Source organism: Pimephales promelas, chromosome 2 (assembly GCF_988280905.1).
Source record: "Pimephales promelas chromosome 2, fPimPro1.hap1.1, whole genome shotgun sequence".
NCBI classification, from domain to species: Eukaryota; Metazoa; Chordata; class Actinopteri; order Cypriniformes; family Leuciscidae; genus Pimephales; species Pimephales promelas.
The window spans coordinates 34,277,412-34,297,390 of record NC_142770.1 but is presented as its reverse complement, the minus strand read 5'-3'; the positions used below and the strand labels follow the sequence as shown (position 1 = coordinate 34,297,390).

Below are 19,979 nucleotides of genomic sequence, written 5' to 3'. Positions count from 1 at the left end.
AAGGCATTCTGGTCCGGCTTGTTGAGTCCAAAGCCAAGCTCACACCACTTGACCAAAAGGGAGAAGCAGTGAAGGCTGAGGTCTGTGGTGCTGTGTTTGCGGCGAGACTCAGAAAATACATTGAAAGGCACAGTCGAATGCAAGTTGAGCGTTGGCTCCATCTGCTGGACAGTCAAACTGTGCTAGGTGCAATCCAAAGGGACAGTTATGGGTACCAGACCTTTTTTGCCAACAGAGTGGGAGAGATCCAGAAGTCCACATCAGTTGAAGACTGGAGATGGATTCCAGGTGAGCAAAACGTTGCTGACCTCACAACAAGAGGTGCAACCCCAGAAGACCTGAAAGAGGATTCTGTGTGGCAAAATGGCCCAGAGTTTTTGAAACGACCTGTGGAGGAGTGGCCGACAAAGTCAGCTAGAGATGTTGCTGCAGAAGCTAAAGAAGGTATAAACAAGCTCCAAAGGAAATGTTTTACAGCAGCACTGACCAGAGCACAGATGAAAAGAAACCAACATGCTCTACCTATTACTACAATGCCAAGATCCCCAATCTCTAATGAAAAGAACGACGATCTGCAAAGCAGCCCTTGTGGGAAAGGAGGGTATCAAATCCAAGTCAGGAGATCACCTTCTGGTTCCTCAGTGAGGAAAATCCTGGACATAGGTAGGTTCAGTAGTTTAAGCAAGCTGATAAGAACCATTGCTTGGGTGTGGAGAGCTGCCACAAGATGGAAGGAAATGCTGGCCAAGACCTCAATCACAAGCAAACCAAATAGGAAGGAGATTCCTTCAGCTCTTGAGATCAAGTCCAGAGTGAAGGAAACAACACTTACCATCATGGAGTGTGAGGATGCACTCAGGGATCTCTTCCTTGCAGCTCAAATGGAGGTAACCTTGCCAGACATCACACTTAGCAGGCTTGCTGTGGTCAGGGAGGAAAGCACTGGACTTTTGCTCTGTGGAGGAAGATTCCAAATCTTTAATGAAGAGAAAACTGCAGTACCAGTCTTGCCCTACACATCATGGGTATCCACTCTTCTAGCTCAAGAAGCCCATAAGGCAAATCATGAAGAAATTGCAGGCACACTCCTCCGGATGAGAAAGAAAGCATGGGTGGTAAGAGGTCGGAAACTAGCTCAGAAGATCGTTGATAACTGTGTGACATGCAGGAGACTTAAGGCTCGAAGATGCCAACAGATCATGAGTGACCTTCCATCAGAGCGAATAACACCAGCCAATCCATTTGAGTACACGACAATGGACTTATTTGGACCTTACGAAGTGAAGGATGAGGTGAGAAAGAAAGTGAAACTCAAAGTGTGGGGAATCGTCTTCTGTTGTATGGCGTCCAGAGCTATGCACACCGACCTTGTTAGTGACCAGTCAGCTGAAGGCTTTCTTCTAGCCTACCAAAGATTTACAGCACTGAGAGGACATCCAAGGAAATTGTGGTCGGATCCTGGGAAGAACTTCGTCGGAGCCAGACCTGCCCTCAAAGAGCTCTACATGTTTCTGAACCGACTGGAGAAATCAAAGCTTGAAGATGAAGTCTCCAAGCATGGCACAGAATGGAGCTGGAAGATCAATCCAGCAGACTCGCCTCACAGAAACGGGGCTGCTGAGGCTGCTGTCCGGATTATAAAGCGAGCTTTGCACAATCTGGGGGGTGATGGAGTCTTCACATGGGGTGAGTTTCAAACTTTCCTTTATATGGCTTCCAACCTAGCAAATGAACGACCTATTGATGCCAGGACTCAGAGCCGGGAGGACTGTGTAGAATACATTAGCCCAAATTCGCTTCTGCTTGGAAGAACTGGACCCAGAGGAGATCCAGGGACCTTTGATTTTAAAAACTATCCTTACAGAAGATTGCGAATCATCCAAACAGAAGTTGACCGATTCTGGAGGAAATGGAGCCAGTTAGCTGGACCAAACCTGTTTGTCCGAACCAAGTGGCACACCATTCACAGGAATGTGGCAGTTGGAGATGTCGTCTGGTTGGCTGACCAGAATGCCTTGAGAGGTCAGTTCAGGCTTGCCAGGGTCATTGACGTCAACACTGACAGGAAGGGAATTGTGAGGGATGTATATCTCCGATCCTTCCCCAGCTACCCAGTCGCAACTGTGAAACCCGCTAAAAAGACACAAGAATACTCAACCAAGATACCTGCAACCGTTCTTCACAGAGATGTCAGACGGATAGTTGTCATACTTCCAGTTGAAGAGCAGCAGTAGCAGCAGGATCCAAAATGGAGTAACTAGACCCGACACATCACAGTTCTGGTGTGACCTCCTTGGGTTGAAGAACCAGGAGGTCAAGTGGGAGGTGTTGTGTCAATTCATGGTTACTTTGCTTTAGTTGTATTGAGCATTCCAAGCCAAGATTCACCCAGGACACTCAAAGCACTCCCAAACTGCAGGGGGCATCCATGCAACAAAAGTTGGTGGAACCAACCTTTGGGGAAGTAGCTTTTGGGACTATATTTGCCTGCGCACCCACAGAGAGAGCATGGCATTGAAATGTTTGTGGAGAGTTCAATTTGTTCTCTCATTTATTCCTGGAAAAGGATATTATGATTACAGCTCCTGATCATTTAAAGACGCAACTGGTTTTCAACCTATATCTACTGTTCCATCACTGATCTATCAAATCACCTTCAAGAAACTATACCATATTATTCCATCACTGGTCTATCAAACCATCTCAAAGAAAATAAAGAATCAAGAAGTGAACAGATTGAGTTGTCCTTTGCGTTCTTCAGTGAGAAAAGCAGTTTTCAAGTTTGGGCTGAGCTGTAATCAATTAAAAAACAAACAGAACTTGACAGTCACTACTTGTTGGCTGTATGATAGGCCGAGTCAAATGAGCCCAACCCCAAGTGTCTATGACCTTCTATTCAAAAGATATGATCTCACAAATTTGGTGCCAATGTTAAGTCTATGGGAGATTTTTCGGCCTATTTATCGCCCGCTAGACAAGCATCGTACGCCCGATCTCTTAGAAAAGTCATAGCACACCTCTCCTAAACGAGCTGGTCGATTTGACACCTCATTCATGTGTCTGTGACAAAAAATGCGGGAGGAGTAGCGTGCCAAAGTTTTGTCTTGGAGAATAGTATTCACAACACTAGAATGTACATTTCCAGAGGAAAATGTGAAGTGGTGCTTGCAGTGGCAAAACTCACCACCCGGTTGCTAGAGTGTGGTACATGATTGCATACGAGACACCAAACATGTCTGTACAATGTTTGTGTGATGAGAAATGGCTTATTCAGCGGAGAAATGGCTTATTCATGTGTTCAGGTGGTTACTAGGGTACTCTATATGGTTGCTATGGTGTGATTATACAGTGTATGAGATTATATTTAAACACTAGTTGACAGAAGGCAAACCCCCATCTCTATACGATGTTTTGTTGCAGAGATGTAGGTCTTACAAAATGGTTGCTAGGTTACTCTGTTTGGTTGCTAGGGAGTGGCTTGGTAGCTGCCAATCATGAAACTCCAAAGGCTGCTTGTCAGTATGAATGATATAAACCAACTCCCATGCCTCTATGACATTCAGAATGGAAGATATCCCTCTTTGGATTTTGGTTGCTAAGGTGCTCGATAATGGTTGCTAGGGCATGGCCAGAAATTTTTGAGATGATTCATGATTGGCTGTTTGCTGGCCCAAGTCAAACGAGCCCACCCTCATGTTTCTATGACACTTATATCCTGAGATATCCATTTGATCTCTTTCAATGGAAGTCTATGGGAGTTGTTGCTAAGGTGCTCTAAATGGTTGCTGGGGCGTGGCTTAATAGCTTCACAATGATCCTGAGAGACTGATTGGTCGTCTGAGTAAAATGAGCCCGCCCCCTTGTCTCTATGACACTGTGATCCAGAGCTATGTTCAATACAAAATCCCTATGCAATTTACCATAGTAGGAAAAACACATGCATTTGATGGGACGTCCTTCACCATAGTAAGTCAATGGGGAAAACTTTGGGCAGCTCCTGCCCCCCAGGGGTGCAACTTGTACCCCATTGTGAGGTATGTTCTTAAAGAGCCTGCCAGCCTCTTCAAATGTGGCAAATCACAAATTTGTCCGAAATCCTCGTTCGGAGCTACGAGTCGTCAAAGTTTGTCTCAATGTTAAGTCTATGGGATTTTTTTGAAATTTGTTCGCCCCTGGGGCGAACACCGTACCCCTGATCTCTTATAAAATTCATACGACACTTCTCCTCAATAGGCCGCACGATTTGATGCCTCATTTAAGTGTCTGTGACAAAAAATGTGGACGTAGGAGTGCGCCAAACTTTTTCCTGGAATAGTTAAATGCTATACTAGAAAATTTCAATGGGAAAAATTTTTGGGGAGCTCCTGCCCCCCAGGGGTGCAACTTTTACCCCATTGTGAGGTATTTTCTTGAAGAGCCTGTCAGCCTCTTCAAATGTGGTAAATCGCAGGTTTCTGCGAAATCCTCGCTCAGAGCTATGAGTCGCCAAAATTTGTCGTAATGTTAAGTCTATGGGATTTTTTGGCCGGTTTTTCGCCCCTGGGGTGAACATCGTACCCCCGATCGCTTATAAAAGTCATAGCACACCTCTCCTAAATAAGCCGGTCGATTTGACGCCTCACCCATGGGTCTGTGATAAAAACTGCGGGAGGAGTAGCGTGCAGAAATTTTGTGTGGAAGAATAATAATAACTAGAACGTACATTTCCAGACGAAAATGTGAAGTGGTGCTTGCAGTGGCAAAACTCACCACCCGGTTGCTAGGGTGTTCTGGGTGGTTGCTAGTTGGTTGTCAGGGTATTCTGGGTGGTTGCTATGCAGTTGCTAGGGTATTATGGGTGGTTGCCAATGTGTTCTGGGTAGTTGCTAAGGTGTTGCTAGGTGGTTGCTAGGGTGTTCTGGGTGGTTGCTAGGGTGTTGCTAGGTTGTTAGTAGGCGGTTGTTAGGGTGTTCTGGATGGTTGCTAGGTGGTTGCTAGGGTGTTTCTAAGGTGTTCTGGAAGGTTGCTAGGCAGTTGCTAGGGTGTTGCTCGGTGGTTGCTAAGGTGTTGCTAGGTGGTTGCTAGGGTGTTGCTAGGCGGTTGCTAGGGTGTTCTGGGTGGTTGCTAGGGTGTTGCTAGGTGGTTGCTAGGGTATTGCAAGGTGGTTGCTAGGGTGTTCTGGGTGGTTGCTAGGGTGTTGCTAGGTGGTTGCTAGGGTGTTGCTAAGGTGTTCTGGATAGTTTCTAGGTGGTTGCTAGGGTGTTGCTATGCGGTTGCTAGGGTGTTCTGGGTGGTTGCTATGGTGTTGTTAGGTTGTTGCTAGGGTATTCTAGGTAGTTGCTATGGTATTACTAGGTGGTTGGTAGTGTTCACATATGGTTATTATAGAGTTTTTATATTGTTCATGGCATGATTTAGCACTTAGCTAATCAATATTAGCATGTAGCTATTCACAGCTAGCATGTTTAGCATTTTGAAAGTTCTATGTGCTAGCATGAGTCAAAAGACCCAACCCCCATCGTGATACAATGTTCTGATGCTGAGATATAGCTGTTACAAAATGGTTGCTAGGGTACTCTGTTTGGTTGCTAGGGAGTGGCTTGGCAGCTTCCAATCATGAAGCTCCAAAGTCAATGTGAATGTATAAACCAACCCCCATCTCTATACGATGTTCTGATAAAGAGATGTAGGCCTTGCAAAATGGTTGCTAGGGTACTCTTTTTGGTTGCTAGGGAGTGGCTTGGCAGCTGCCAATCATGAATCTCCAAAGGCTGCTTGTCAGTATAATTGATATAATACAACTCCCAAGCCTGTATGACATTCAGAATGGAAGATATCCCTCTTTAAAATTTGGTTGCTAAGGTGCTCGATAATGGTTGCTAGGGTGTGTCCAGAAATTGTTGAGGTGATTCATGATTGGCTGTTTGCTACCCCGAGTCAAACGAGACCACCCTTGTGTTTCTATGACACTTCTATCCGGAGATATCCCTTTGATCTCTTTCAATGGAAGTCTATGGGAGTTGTTGCTAAGGTGCTCTATATGGTTGCTAGGGCGTGGCTTGATAGCTTCACAATGATCCTGAGAGACTGATTGGTCGTCTGAGTAAAATGAGCCCGCCCCCTTGTCTCTATGACACTATGATCCAGAGCTATGTTCAATACAAAATCCCTATGCAATTTACCATAGTAGGAAAAACACATGCATTTGATGGGACATCCTTCACCATAGTAAGTCAATGGGGAAAATTTTGGGTAGCTCCTGCCCCCCAGGGGTGCAACTTTTACCCCATTGTGAGGTATGTTCTTACAGAGGCTGCCAGCCTCTTCAAATGTGGCAAATCACACGTTTTTCCGAAATCGTTGTTCGGAGCTATGAGTCGTCAAAGTTTGTCTCAATGTTAAGTCTATGGGATTTTTTGGAAATTTGTTCGCCCCTGGGTCGAACACCGTACCCCCGATCTCTGATAAAAGTGATAGGACACTTCTCTTCAATAGGCCGCACGATTTGATGCCTCATTCATGGGTCTGTGACAAAAACTGTGGACGTAGGAGTGCGCCAAACTTTTTCCTGGAATAGTATAATGCTATACTAGAAATTTTAAATAACATTGGGGTCAATGGGGGAAAATTTGGGCAGCTCCTGCCCCCCAGGGGTGCAACTTTTACCCCATTGTGAGGTATGTTCTTACAGAGCCTGTCAGCCTCTTCAAATGTGGTAAATCACAGGCTTCTGTGAAATCCTCGCTCGGAGCTATGAGTCGTCAAAGTTTGTCGCAATGTTAAGTCTATGGGATTTTTGGAAAATTTGTTCGCCCTTAGGGGCGAACATCGTACCCCCGATCGCTTAGAAACGTCATAGCACACCATTCCCGAATATTCCGCACGATTTGAGACCTCATTCATGGGTGTGTGACAAAAACTGCGGGAGGAGTAGCGCGCCAAACTTTTTGGCCGACTCAAAAAACACAATAGTAATAGTGTTGCCTTGCTTTCAGCAAGCACCACTAATAACATGGGGGTCAATGGGGAAAATTTGGGCAGCTCCTGCCCCCCAGGGGTGCAACTTTTACCCCATTGTGAGGTATGTTCTTACAGAGCCTGTCAGCCTCTTCAAACGTGGTAAATCGCAGGCTTCTGTGAAATCCTCGCTCGGAGCTATGAGTCGTCAAAGTTTGTCGTAATGTTAAGTCTATGGGATTTTTGGGAAATTTGTTCGCCCTTTGGGCGAACATCGTACCCCCGATCGCTTAGAAAAGTCATAGCACACCATTCCCGAATATTCCGCACGATTTGAGACCTCATTCATGGGTGTGTGACAAAAACTGCGGGAGGAGTAGCGCGCCAAACTTTTTGGCCGGCTCAGAAAACACAATAGTAATAGTGTTGCCTTGCTTTCAGCAAGCACCACTAATAATAAATAACATGGGGGTCAATGGGGGAATATTTGGGCAGCTCCTGCCCCCCAGGGGTGCAACTTTTACCCCATTGTGAGGTATGTTCTTACAGAGCCTGTCAGCCTCTTCAAATGTGGTAAATCGCAGGCTTCTGTGAAATTCTCGCTCGGAGCTATGAGTCGTCAAAGTTTGTCGCAATGTTAAGTCTATGGGATTTTTGGGAAATTTGTTCGCCCTTCGGGCGAACATCGTACCCCCGATCGCTTAGAAAAGTCATAGCACACCATTCCCGAATATTCCGCACGTTTTGAGACCTCATTCATGGGTGTGTGACAAAAACTGCGGGAGGAGTAGCGTGCCAAACTTTTGGGCCGGCTCAAAAAACACAATAGTAATAGTGTTGCCTTGCTTTCAGCAAGCACCACTAACTAGAATGTACATTTCCAGAGGAAAATGTGAAGTGGTGCTTGCAGTGGCAAAAAGCTCGCTCGGTTGCTATGGTGTTATGGGTGGTTGCTAGGGTGTTCTGGGTGGTTGCTAGGGTGTTGCTAGGTGGTTGCTAGGGTGTTCTGTGTGGTTGCTAGGGTGTTGCTAGGCGGTTGCTAGGGTGTTCTGGGTGGTTGCTATGGTGTTGCTAGGTGGTTGCTAGGGTGTTCTGAGTGGTTGCTAGGGTGTTGCTAGGTGGTTGCTAAGGTGTTTTAGGTGGTTGCTAGGGTGTTATAGATGGTTTCCAGGGTGTTGCTAGGTGGTTGCTAGGGTGTTCTGGGTGGTTGCTAGGGTGTTGCTATGTGGTTGCTAGGGTGTTCTGTATGGTTGCCAGGGTGTTGCTAGGCGGTTGCTAGGGTGTTCTGGGTGGTTGCTAGGGTGTTATAGATGGTTGCTAGGGTATTGGTAGGTGGTTGCTAGGGTGTTCTGGGTGGTTGCTAGGGTGTTGCTAGGTGTTCTGGTTGGTTGCTAGGGTGTTGCTAGGCGGTTGCTAGGGTGTTCTGTGTGGTTGCTAGGGTGTTGCTAGGTGGTTGCTAGGGTATTCTTGGTGGTTGCTAGGGTGTTGCTAGGTGGTTGCTATGGTATTCTGGGTGGTTGCTATGGTGTTACTAGGTGGTTGGTAGTGTTCACATATGGTTACTATAGAGTTTTTATAACATTCATGGCATGATTTAGCACTTAGCTAATCAATATTAGCATGTAGCTATTCTCTGCTAGCATGTGTAGCATGTAGCAAGTCATGTTTGCTAGCATGAGAAAAAAGAGCCAACTCCCATCTCTATACGATGTCTTGATGCAGAGATGTAGGTCTTACAAAATGGTTGCTAGGGTACTCTGTTTGGTTGCTAGGGACTGGCTTGGCAGCTGCCAATCATGAAGCTCCAAAGTCAATGTGAATGTATAAACCAACCCCCATCTCTATACGATGTTTTGATGCAGAGATATAGGTCGTGCAAAATGGTTGCTAGGGTACTCTGTTTGGTTGCTAAGGAGTGGCTTGGCAGCTGCCAATCATGAAACTCCACAGGCTGCTTGTCAGTATGAATGATATAAACCAACTCCCATACCTCTATGACATTCAGAATGGAAGATATCCCTCTTTGGATTTTGGTTGCTAAGGTGCTCTACAATGGTTGCTAGGGCGTTGCCAGTAAGTGTTGAGGTGATTCAGGATTGGCTGTTTGCTGGCCCAAGTCAAACGAGCCCACCCTCATGTTTCTATGACACTTATATCCTGAGATATCCCTTTGATCTTTTTTAATGGAAGTCTATGGGAGTTGTTGCTAAGGTGCTCTAAATGGTTGCTAGGGCGTGGCTTAATAGCTTCACAATGATCCTGAGAGACTGATTGGTCGTCTGAGTAAAATGAGCCCGCCCCCTTCTCTCTATGACACTGTGATCCAGAGCTATGTTCAATACAAAATCCCTATGCAATTTACCATAGTAGGAAAAACACATGCATTTGATGGGACGTCCATCACCATTGTAAGTCAATGGGGAAAAGTTTGGGCAGGTCCTGCCCCCCAGGGGTGCAACTTTTACCCCATTGTGAGGTATATTCTTACAGAGCCTGCCAGCCTCTTCAAATGTGGCAAATCACACGTTTTTCCGAAATCGTTGTTCGGAGCTATGAGTCGTCAAAGTTTGTCTCAATGTTAAGTCTATGGGATTTTTTGGAAATTTGTTCGCCCCTGGGGCGAGCACCGTACCCCTGATCTCTTATAAAATTCATTTGACACTTCTCCTCAATAGGCCGCACGATTTGATGCCTCATTCATGGGTCTGTGACAAAAAATGTGGACGTAGGAGTGCTCCAAACTTTTTCCTGGAATAGTAAAATGCTATACTAGAAAATTTCAATGGGAAAAATATTCGGGGAGCTCCTGCCCCCCAGGGGTGCAACCTTTACCCCATTGTGAGGTATTTTCTTAAAGAGCCTGTCAGCCTCTTCAAATGTGGTAAATTGCAAGTTTCTGCGAAATTCTCGCTCAGAGCTATGACTCGTCAAATTTTTTCGCCATGTTAAGTCTATGGGATTTTTTTTGGCCGTTTTTCGCCCCTGGGGCGAACATCGTACCCCCGATCTCTTAGAAAAGTCATAGCACACCTCTCCTAAATGAGCCGGTCGATTTGACACCTCACCCATGGGTCTGTGACAAAATCTGCGGGAGGAGTAGCGAACCAAAAAGTGGCCAGAATAATAAGAAGAAGAATAATAAATAACATGGGGGTCAATGGGGGAAAATTTGGGCAGCTCCTGCCCCCCAGGGGTGCAACTTTTACCCCATTGTGAGGTATGTTCTTACAGAGCCTGTCAGCCTCTTCAAATGTGGTAAATCGCAGGCTTCTGTGAAATCCTCGCTCGGAGCTATGAGTCGTCAAAGTTTGTCGCAATGTTAAGTCTATGGGATTTTTGGGAAATTTGTTCGCCCTTCGGGCGAACATCGTACCCCCAATCGCTTAGAAAAGTCATAGCACACCATTCCCGAATATTCCGCACGTTTTGAGACCTCATTCATGGGTGTGTGACAAAAACTGCGGGAGGAGTAGCGCGCCAAACTTTTGGGCCGGCTCAAAAAACACAATAGTAATAGTGTTGCCTTGCTTTCAGCAAGCACCACTAACTAGAATGTACATTTCCAGAGGAAAATGTGAAGTGGTGCTTGCAGTGGCAAAACTCACCACCCGGTTGCTAGGGTGTGTTACAGAATTGCATACGAGCCAACAATCATGTGTGTACGATGTTCTGGGGCTGAGATATGGCTTATTCGTGTGTTTGTGTGGTTACTAGGGTACCCTACATGGTTGCTATGGTGTGATTATACAGTTTATGAGTTAATATTTAAAGACTAGTTGACAGCCTAAGTCAAAAAAGTCAAAATCCATGTTTCTTCTATTTTTTGGAGCTGAGATATGGCTTGAATATGTTGTTTTACGGTTGCTAGGCTGCCCTAAGTGGTTGCTAGGGCGTAAATATGAAGAAATTATGTCACTACTTGTTGGCTGCATGATAGGTCGAGTAAAAAGAGCCCAACCCCAAGTCTCTATGACCTTCTGGTCAAAAGATATGATCTCACCAATTTTGTGCCAATGTTAAGTCTATGGGACTTTTTTACCCAATGATTTGCCCCTGGGGTGAACACCGTACCCCCGATCGCTACGAAAAGTCACAGCACACCTCTCCTCAATAATCCACACAATTTGACGCCTCAATCAGGGGTCTGTGATGTCGGCATGTATTTTTTAACAAATAATTACTGTGGAGTTGTTATATGGAGTTTTTATAGTTTTTGGATGCCAAAAAACAAACAAACAGGATGCCTATTCTAAAAGTCTTGTGTTGTTTTAGAAAGACACAAAGCCATATCATGGTTTCGATTTTAATTCTTTGGCAAAATATAACGCTAGAGACCTTAATGTCAGGTTATACATTTTACATCTCATGTGTTGGAAAAAGGAAGAGAGTTCGGCTGGATTCAAACTCGCGTCGAGCGCATCTGCTCATTCCTACGCTTCGCGCTCTACGACCTACGCCACTTCAGCTGTAACGTGAAGGGTGTCTTTTTACTTAAAAGCCAGGCACTTAGTGCAAGCAAACGCTCCAGAAGACGGTGGATCTGAAAGGCACTTCCTGGGATTCGTGTTCAAAGGTGTCACTCATCACGCTTGAGAAAAACGCAGCTAGTGCTTTTCCCTTTGAGATTCAGTAGGGAGCACGTTTTATTCTACCTAGACTGCAAAGAACTAAAGCCCCGCCTCACCCAGTTCTGGTACCGGACCTGCTTGAGATACTCATGCATTAGTGTTTCAATTAGGTCCGGTATCCGATCTGGGTGAGGCGGGGTTCTAGTTCTTTTGCTAACGTTAACTCGTGTAAAAAAAATGTCGGTCAACTTCTAAAATCCTTTGCGATGATATGGCTATCGCACGTTTGTGAAAATACACACAATGTCATCAAATAAAGCATCTATTCCTATAGCTACGTTTTGTCAGAAAAGGGAAATGGTTTTTGAGAAAGGGCGGCTACACATTAATGATTGATTTTTTTATTAATATGCGCCATGGAGGGAGGTAGTTTGATAGTGTGCGCGCGCTCTGTCTCAGTTTTAAGCGTCCTGTCACGAGTCAGTCATCTATCACCATTCAAATAGTGGCCGCCAAAAATAAATAAATAAATAAAATAAATATTAAAAATAAAAATGATCCAAGGGTATAATCTCACAAACTGAGCCAACAATCATGTCTGTAAGATATTGTGGATATGGCTTCTATATGTTGCAATATACGTGGCTCTAAACGGTTGTTATATTGTTCTGAGTGAACACTATAGCATTGCTAGATTTAAAGTTCCATTTTTATTTATTATAAAGTCATACGATTTCCTATCACTTGTTTTAATGAGATGTAGTTTAGCCTATTTTTTTAGTAGGCCTACATAGAATTTTGACATGAACAAATAGATCCGCAGTATTTTAATCGTCTCTGTCTCTGCATAACATTTCCTATCATTGTCTGTGATATTTTTGCAAACAAAACTATTTGTAAGAAACAATGTGTATGTCATTTTTAAAAGTTGAACGGATCCAAAAATGCCTGCAGCACTGAAACCAGCGCAAGTCCTCCCGCGTTTTAATGTTTTAAAAAAATAAAATAATCAAAAGTACACTTATTCCTGTATCGTTAGAGACCTTCATGTTAGTTTATACGTTTTACATCTCATATGTTCGCAAAAGACAGATTCGAACTCAGGTCTGAGTGCATGCATCAAGAGCTCAATCGCGAACTATATACTCTACGATCTACGCCACTATAGCTGTTGCGTAAGAGTGCATGTTTTTGTGGATCAGATAACAGCAAGCGAGTTGTTTCGCGCTTAAAATTGTTTTATTTTTTTACGGCGCTTCTTAGATTTGTGTGTCATCGATTTTTTTTTATTTTATAACACCTGACCTCAATTAATGTGAAATACAAATAATTTAACACATTTGTAAAAATGCTCTTTATTTGATTGATTGGGTGGCTCTTAAAAGAGCCGTTGTTGTCTGTGATGGCAGAGGAGGCAGACAAGGACATGGCATCAGCTTTGGAGTTCGACACGTAGAGCTTCTCTGAGGTTGCCCAAAAGAAGCTGGTTCCCCTCTCGGCTCAGGTGTACTCCATCTCTGCACAGGTGTGAGAGGCAGATGTTTCTGTGGCGAATGCAGCGCATCTGTCTCCCCGCCAAAAAGCCAGCCACCTTCGAGTTTATCCACCGCCGGCTCTTTTCCACACCGTAACCAGTTCTACCTCTCTGACCTCTCCAATTCAGACGAGGCAGAATGTGAGAAAAGACCAGCCTGGTACTGGGAAACATCGTGAAGCATGTGGCCAGGTCACGCTTAATTTCCCGAAGGAAACTCAGACGATCACGGCCACTGCGACACAAACTGTTCCCACCCAGGTGAATAATCAGGATGTCCGGAGCCGGTGCTCTGTCCCAAAGAGAACGCAGAGCTGGAATCAGCTGCTCCCAGAGTCTGCCTCCCCTGCCATCCCAAGAAATCTCACAGTGGAGATCAAGGTTCTCATCGAGGAGCTGCTCACATATGTAAGCATGCAACCTACGAATGATAGAGCTACCAACGATCCAAACGCGTGGTGGTGTCATCTCAAAAGAGTGCGGGAAATGCGATCACCGCCAGTATTTATTATGAGTGCTGCATGTTTGATTGGCTGTTGCGCATTCTACAGGCCACCCAATTGCAGTTCACAGAAATCAATGAAACGCACATCTATGCTTTGCTTGTGAACTGATTTCTGATTATATGGTAATATGTTTTATTTTAAACGTTTAAATGACCCTCCTACTATCTTAAAGTACCATCTGTGAATGGACAATAAAATTTTTCAAAATAATAAATTTTTAAATTTTAATTGTTTTCCAATTTCATTAAGATTTTTAATTGAAATACAAAAATAAAGTATTTTACAGTTAATAATTAAGAAATTAGAGAACTATGACAATACCATACCACACCATCTCATAACAGCGATCTCTCGAAGCTAACAATGCTGATCAGGTCACGATTTATTGGAATACCAAAAGAAATAATGATTCTGTATAAATGTATTGATATATCTCCAATTATGCAATTTCGGTGAAGAAACATAAGCTGGAGCAGACCTACCTGCTTTATATATATATATATATATATATATATACACACACACACATACATTAGCCTCATAGCCTAATTGCCTTGAACATATTTCAAATAAACATGATTTAGGCAATTATGCTATGAGGCTAATGTATGTTGTCATTCTTTTAAAACAACTTTTGATTGATTGTTGATACCTAATTGTTGCGGTACTGATTTGTAATATAAAGACATTTTAAATGTAAGCTTTTAAATGACCCTCTTACCATCATACCTGGATCTTCTCTGAAGTTCACAAGAAAATACTCTTAACGTGTAAAATTCAATAAAGACAAAAATGCTGGATTAACCAATTCAACAAAATGTTTATTCAAGATTTATAAAAACGCCTGTTGTGCCAAATCCCACCCAGCCAATGATTAGATCCTATTGTGATGTTATTAGATTATAGTTGTTAGATCTACTTCATATTAAAATTAGTTTTACAGCATCATCTTTAAGATTATAAAAATAAAAACAGAAATGCATTCTGTGGCAAATAATACAATTAATATTTGATAAAGTAGCTTATCTGATAACTTATTTTACATAATGTTGTAAATCCTTCACTTTCAAAATTCTTTGTTTTAAATTCTTCACTTGTCTCATTTCTAACCCTAAACTTTAATTTTAACAGAATACTGGTAAAAATTTCTACTCACTAAAGTACCTTTTAAATATAAAACTGTTTTACTATCGATGATTTGGTGTATTGCTGCGTGCATTTATAAAAAGGAATGATCTCATAACTCCAGTGAAGTCATGATTTACACTGATCTCAGAATATTTGAACAACGCTGTTAGCTGTTCTGAAATCACTATATACAACGGCTTCACAGGGCTCACAGCTTTAAGTGCTAAGCTATAACATGATTTAATTTTGATTTCAAATTAATTTAATTTACATTTTTATGTAAACATTTACATTTAAATAATAATAACATACCCATCAATTTGCAAACCATTGTTTTGGAAACCCTGGTCGGTAGGGACCTGGCACAACACCCCCATTGAGCAAGCCAGTGGCGACAGTGGCAAGGAAAAAAACCTCCTTAAGGGAGATTAAAAAAAACCTTGAGAGAAACCAGACTCGTCAGGGGGGGGCCCATTCTCCTCTGGCTCGGCGTACACATTATAATAACTTTATTTAAGCAAATATATGATATATTAATATATATATAGAGTGTGTAAGCAATTATTTAATATGATAGTAAAATAATTAATGAATATATTAAAATGAATTAATTGTGCATCCAATGTTGATATGCAATGTGGTGTAATGGAGCATCTCCCGCCATCTAGCCACTGGAACTGGCCCTGCAAACAGGCTGGATATCCTGAGGTAGAGGAGGTAAAACAAATATTATAATAATAGTTAATTTTCTGATTCTCCAAGACGTATGGAGCATAAAGTTTGTATCTCGCAAGAGACAATTTTTCTCACCTCTGAGATCATACACTTTTAAACAATCTAAACTTTTAAACAAACCACTGTATGATAAAATGCACTGAATACAAGACCTTATCAGAAATATCAGTAAACTTGTAAAAATGCTCTTGTTTTTGAATGAGTGGGTAGCTCTGAGAAGAGCCGTTGTTGCCTTTAAAAAGGCATTTGGTTTCAACTTTGGAGTTCCACCCGCAGAACGTTTGTCAGGTTTGCTCAGGAGAAGCTGGTTTCCCTCTGCGCTCAGGTGAACTGTCTCTGATGTTTCTATGCTGAATGGCACGCATCTGTCTCCCTGGATATCCTGAGGGCAGAGGAGGTAAAACATATATGATAATGTTAGTAAATTTATTTGAATTGTTCAGATTCTCCAAGACTTAATGAGCAGCATAGTTGATGGGTCAGATGTAAGCCTTTATTTTTTACACCAAATCATACATCTTTGAACAAAACCCATGTTTTTTCCTGCATTTTTAACTATTTTAGCATTTATTAATCTTTGTTAGTGATTTTTACATTTACTAATATGGTACATTGTTCAAATCAAAAGTTGTAAGTGTTGACATTAGTAAATGCAGTGAACTAACATGAATAAACATTGAACAGCTGTTTTAAAATAAATAATATTGTCAAAAAGTTCATACTGCAATGTTTAAAATCATAAAGCACATTGTTGTTAGCTAGCTGTTAATTTTATTCAATTGTTAGGTAATATGCTAGAAAATTAAGACTATTGGTTAAAAGAAACCTTTTGATGCAATTATTTTTAGTTTAACTTTTTAATAGCAATATGATTATATAACAAAATTATGAAATCCAGTGGTAAAATCTTTTTTTTAATAAGAGAGCAAGATAGGACAACAGTGTCTGTTGGCCACCAACAAAGACACTTTTTGACCCAGGAAAAACCCTGAAACCATTGTATAACAAAATGCACTGAAACACTACACCTTATCAGTAGTATTGACCTCAGTGTGCTTCTTCATTCTTCGGAGTTGTCTTCAATGCCGTAGATATTTGGACCTCTTCTCTGGGCATGAAATGAATAAATGAACAATGGGATCACTAAAACACCCGTACTAATAAACAGAAATAAAACAACAAAAAACAAAAAGCTTACGGAAAGAAATTGGCACATAATCTGGTATCCAGCTCGTCATCGTCATTGATGTAGCACACGTGATCTTCTCAGACAATCTCACTTCATTTGGCTGGTTCCTAAAAAACATAAAAATCAAAATTAGAGGTTCAAATATAACATTTCCATTCAAACGCAGTTATGAAAAGCAGTGGTACACAGACTGAAATAAAATCTTTTAACACTTAGCTTTAGAAGGTATATTGCACACTCATATCCAGACACGACTGCTATGGTCTCCCAATTCTTCCTGCAACTTTACAGAAGGGCACATATCAGTCATAGAATAGCAGGGGACTGCATATCTCGCACAGATTGGCACAAATTGGGTAGATTGAACATCAATTGAAATTAAAATGTATGTTATAAGGTCAAAATCAAACATTACAGTGGCATCTTGCTACTTCTCTCTGTCCCTTGTCTTTTATAACTTACTGCCACTGTTGCTCTGACTGTCTATGTCCTCCCTGGAGCTGTCACACTCCTCCTCCGTCCGTCCTGCTGCTGCTGAGGGTGCTCCTTCTTCGTAGCTCAGTGGTATAAACCCTTGGCATGACCTAACCGCAATCTCCTAATCACAATCTCTAACACCACAATCTAACCGCAACACGACCATACGCGCCAACCCGTTTGATGAAGGCTTTCAAAGCCCCGCTGATGTGATGTATCCAGGTCCATTGGCAACGGTTCCGTATGGCATACTACCCGACAACCCGACCATACGCGCCCAACCGTTCGTTTTATAAGGCTGTCAAAGCCCCACTGGTGCGTTAAGCAGTTTCAGTGGCAAACGGTTCCGTATGGCATACTAACCTACCACCAAACACAACAATATCTGTCCACTAAAAAAAAATCTCATTTACGCAAAACACAGTACACGGGATTGTGATAGCTATGATAGGTATGCAAGACACCTGACTGAAGGCACAAATCCGGATGAGAGACGTAAATGTGATCCAATAGAGTGTTCTTTTTAGTTGTTGCTGTGGTGATCAGTTGTGTGTATCCTTTGGACTGAAACAGTTCCAGAACAGTTTTATTCCCAGCGCAGAGGTGATCCTCATTAAAATCTCCACAGATTATTGCGGGATGTTCGTCCACGATGTCCAAATAATCCAGCAGACTCTTCAAGTTCTTCGAGAACTCTTCAAAACAGTAGTGTGGAGGCCTGTACACGGCAGCGATTGTCGCTTTGATCGGGCTATCTACTTTGATGACGACATACTCCAGATCGGTCACATTTTGAATAAACTGCCTAGGCTGAGCTGAAATATGCCCTTTGCAATATATTGCGACTCCACCGCCAGCTTTCTGCGCGATTTCTCGGTGTGTCGAGTAGGAGACGTGTCTGTTACGCAGAAACACGTTGTATCCTTCTAATTGGACTTGGGGTGTGATGACCGATCCGGTTAGGTGAGTTTCCGTCATGCAAAGAATGTCCGATAGCAGCAGTTCATGATGGCATCTGATGTCTTCAATATGGGAGGACAGTCCTTCTGTGTTGTGATGAATGATGGTGAGTGTTTGGTCCATGTTGTTTTCCCTCACCTGCTGCAAAAGTGGCATGATTCCGTCGAATGTTGCTCTTGTCATATTTTCCAACGAGGCTGTGACTGTAGGATCAGCATAGATCTTCTTCTCATCGAACTCTGTGATGTGCAATCCACGAAGCGAGGTGGTTCTGCTGAGGGCAACGTAGGCCATTCCGGGCTCGAAAATCTTCTTCAGCGACACCACGGCATTCTCCATTGTCATGCCTTGGACTTTGTGAGCTGTGCAGGCGTAGGCTAGCTTGATGGGGAATTGTCGACGAACTGCTCCTTTTCTAAGAGGTTCTTCGGATCTATCGATGTAAACCAAGTCGTCTTCTTCACCTTGCACCCTTCTGCGGTTCTTCCTGCCTGCGTTGGGATTGTCGAGCTGAAGTCCTAGCATTTGCACGGTGTCGATTCCGTCTTTTGTCTTCTTGACAATGTAAGAAATTTTCCCGAAACAACCGTTGACCAATCCGTCTTCGACGTCCAGGTTCCTAGTCACCATTATGCGTACTCCCAACGCAATTTGTATGGTGTCGGGCAAGTCGTCCTTTTTTCCGGTGATGGGCTTCTTTTGTCTCTTCATTCCTCCTGTTCTTGGGTCTTTCCTGTAGTCTTCGGCATCGATGGTTATGATGTCGGTGTGAAGAGCATGGATTGTTTTGGTATTGTGTCCATGAACTTCCTTGTTGGTGGCAAATACGTGCAGTGCATCACACGGGCAGTCGTTGGGGTCCTTCACAGCCTGGAGTAACAAAGCTCTATCTTCTTCGGAAAGATCGTCTGTCTTCTGCTTTACCCGTAGGCGGTTTAAAAGTTGGGCAAAAGCCAGGTCTTCTTTCTGACGCATGATCTCGGTGAGGGTAATCATTTGGAAATGATCTTTCCAAAAGTCCAGGACATCCTCTTCATACACGCAGAGTGGTTTGGCTTTACCCAGAGGTGGCAGTTGATAAAAATCTCCCACGGCGAGGACAGAGATTCCACCGAAGGGTTTCTTGCTGCCTTTGATTTGCTGACATCTCCAGTTTATGTAAGCAAAAAGGTCCTTCGAAATCATGGACACTTCATCGATGATTAGAATCTCCACGTCGCGTAGTGTTGCTCGAAGCTCATCTAGTGCGTTTCCAAGTCCTTGATACGGTGGCTTCAGATTCCTCGGAAGTTTCAAAATGGAATGCAACGTTTTGCCAGAAATGTTGAATGCTGCGGTTCCAGTAAACGCACTCAAGAGGACCGTAGGCACGGACAGATCTCCTTCCTCCCGCAGACGAGGCAGTTGTCGTAGAATCTTGGTCGCTTCCGTGTATATGCACTTGATGACGTGTGATTTGCCACAACCAGCACCACCTGACACGAAGTAGAAAAACTGTTCTGGATTATGACCCCACACACGTTTCTGACACCACTGGCAGACCGTGTAGAATATGGCTGCCTGCGTCTCGTTTAGACTCCTAAACAAGCTCCTGATGAATTCAACGCTCATCTGCGGTGCCTCGATTTGTGGCACGACTCCGTCTCCGTGTTCAAGAATCTGAAATTCCGGGACATCGTCTTCTACACTCTCATCATCCGGATTGATGTCTTGTCGTTCTGCGACGCACTCTAAACGATCCACTTCAATTTCAGGTGCAAAAGCGGTCCATGCGTTTTCGGATGGCCCTTGCTCTTGCAGCTGATCGTACGCCTTATCCACCTCGTCGCTGTGTTTTTCGAATTTTTCCTTGTGTGCTTGGACGACGGCGCAGACAGGGAAAAGCAAACCAGGATTTGCCCAGGGTAGTTCCACGTTAGCACTCTTGTAAAATGCTTCATATGTCG

The 19,979-nt window shown here is 43.2% G+C and overlaps 2 protein-coding genes and 1 long non-coding RNA gene across 4 annotated transcripts in view; 1 reads left to right on the top strand and 2 right to left on the bottom strand.

The window, feature by feature from the left end:
- The window catches only part of LOC120464435 (protein NLRC3), a 263,102-nt gene that overhangs the window by 39,201 nt on the left and 203,922 nt on the right, over window positions 1–19,979 (bottom strand). The gene's annotated exons all lie outside the window — the stretch shown is intronic.
- The window catches only part of LOC120475522 (ribonuclease inhibitor-like), a 457,326-nt gene that overhangs the window by 396,555 nt on the left and 40,792 nt on the right, over window positions 1–19,979 (top strand). The gene's annotated exons all lie outside the window — the stretch shown is intronic.
- LOC120477257 (uncharacterized) lies at window positions 14,152–17,974 on the bottom strand. The gene is made up of 4 exons (XR_005622363.2): window positions 17,059–17,974; window positions 16,606–16,879; window positions 16,436–16,515; window positions 14,152–15,789 (listed from the first exon to the last, which is right to left on the bottom strand). It is a non-coding gene; the product is annotated as an uncharacterized LOC120477257 (long non-coding RNA).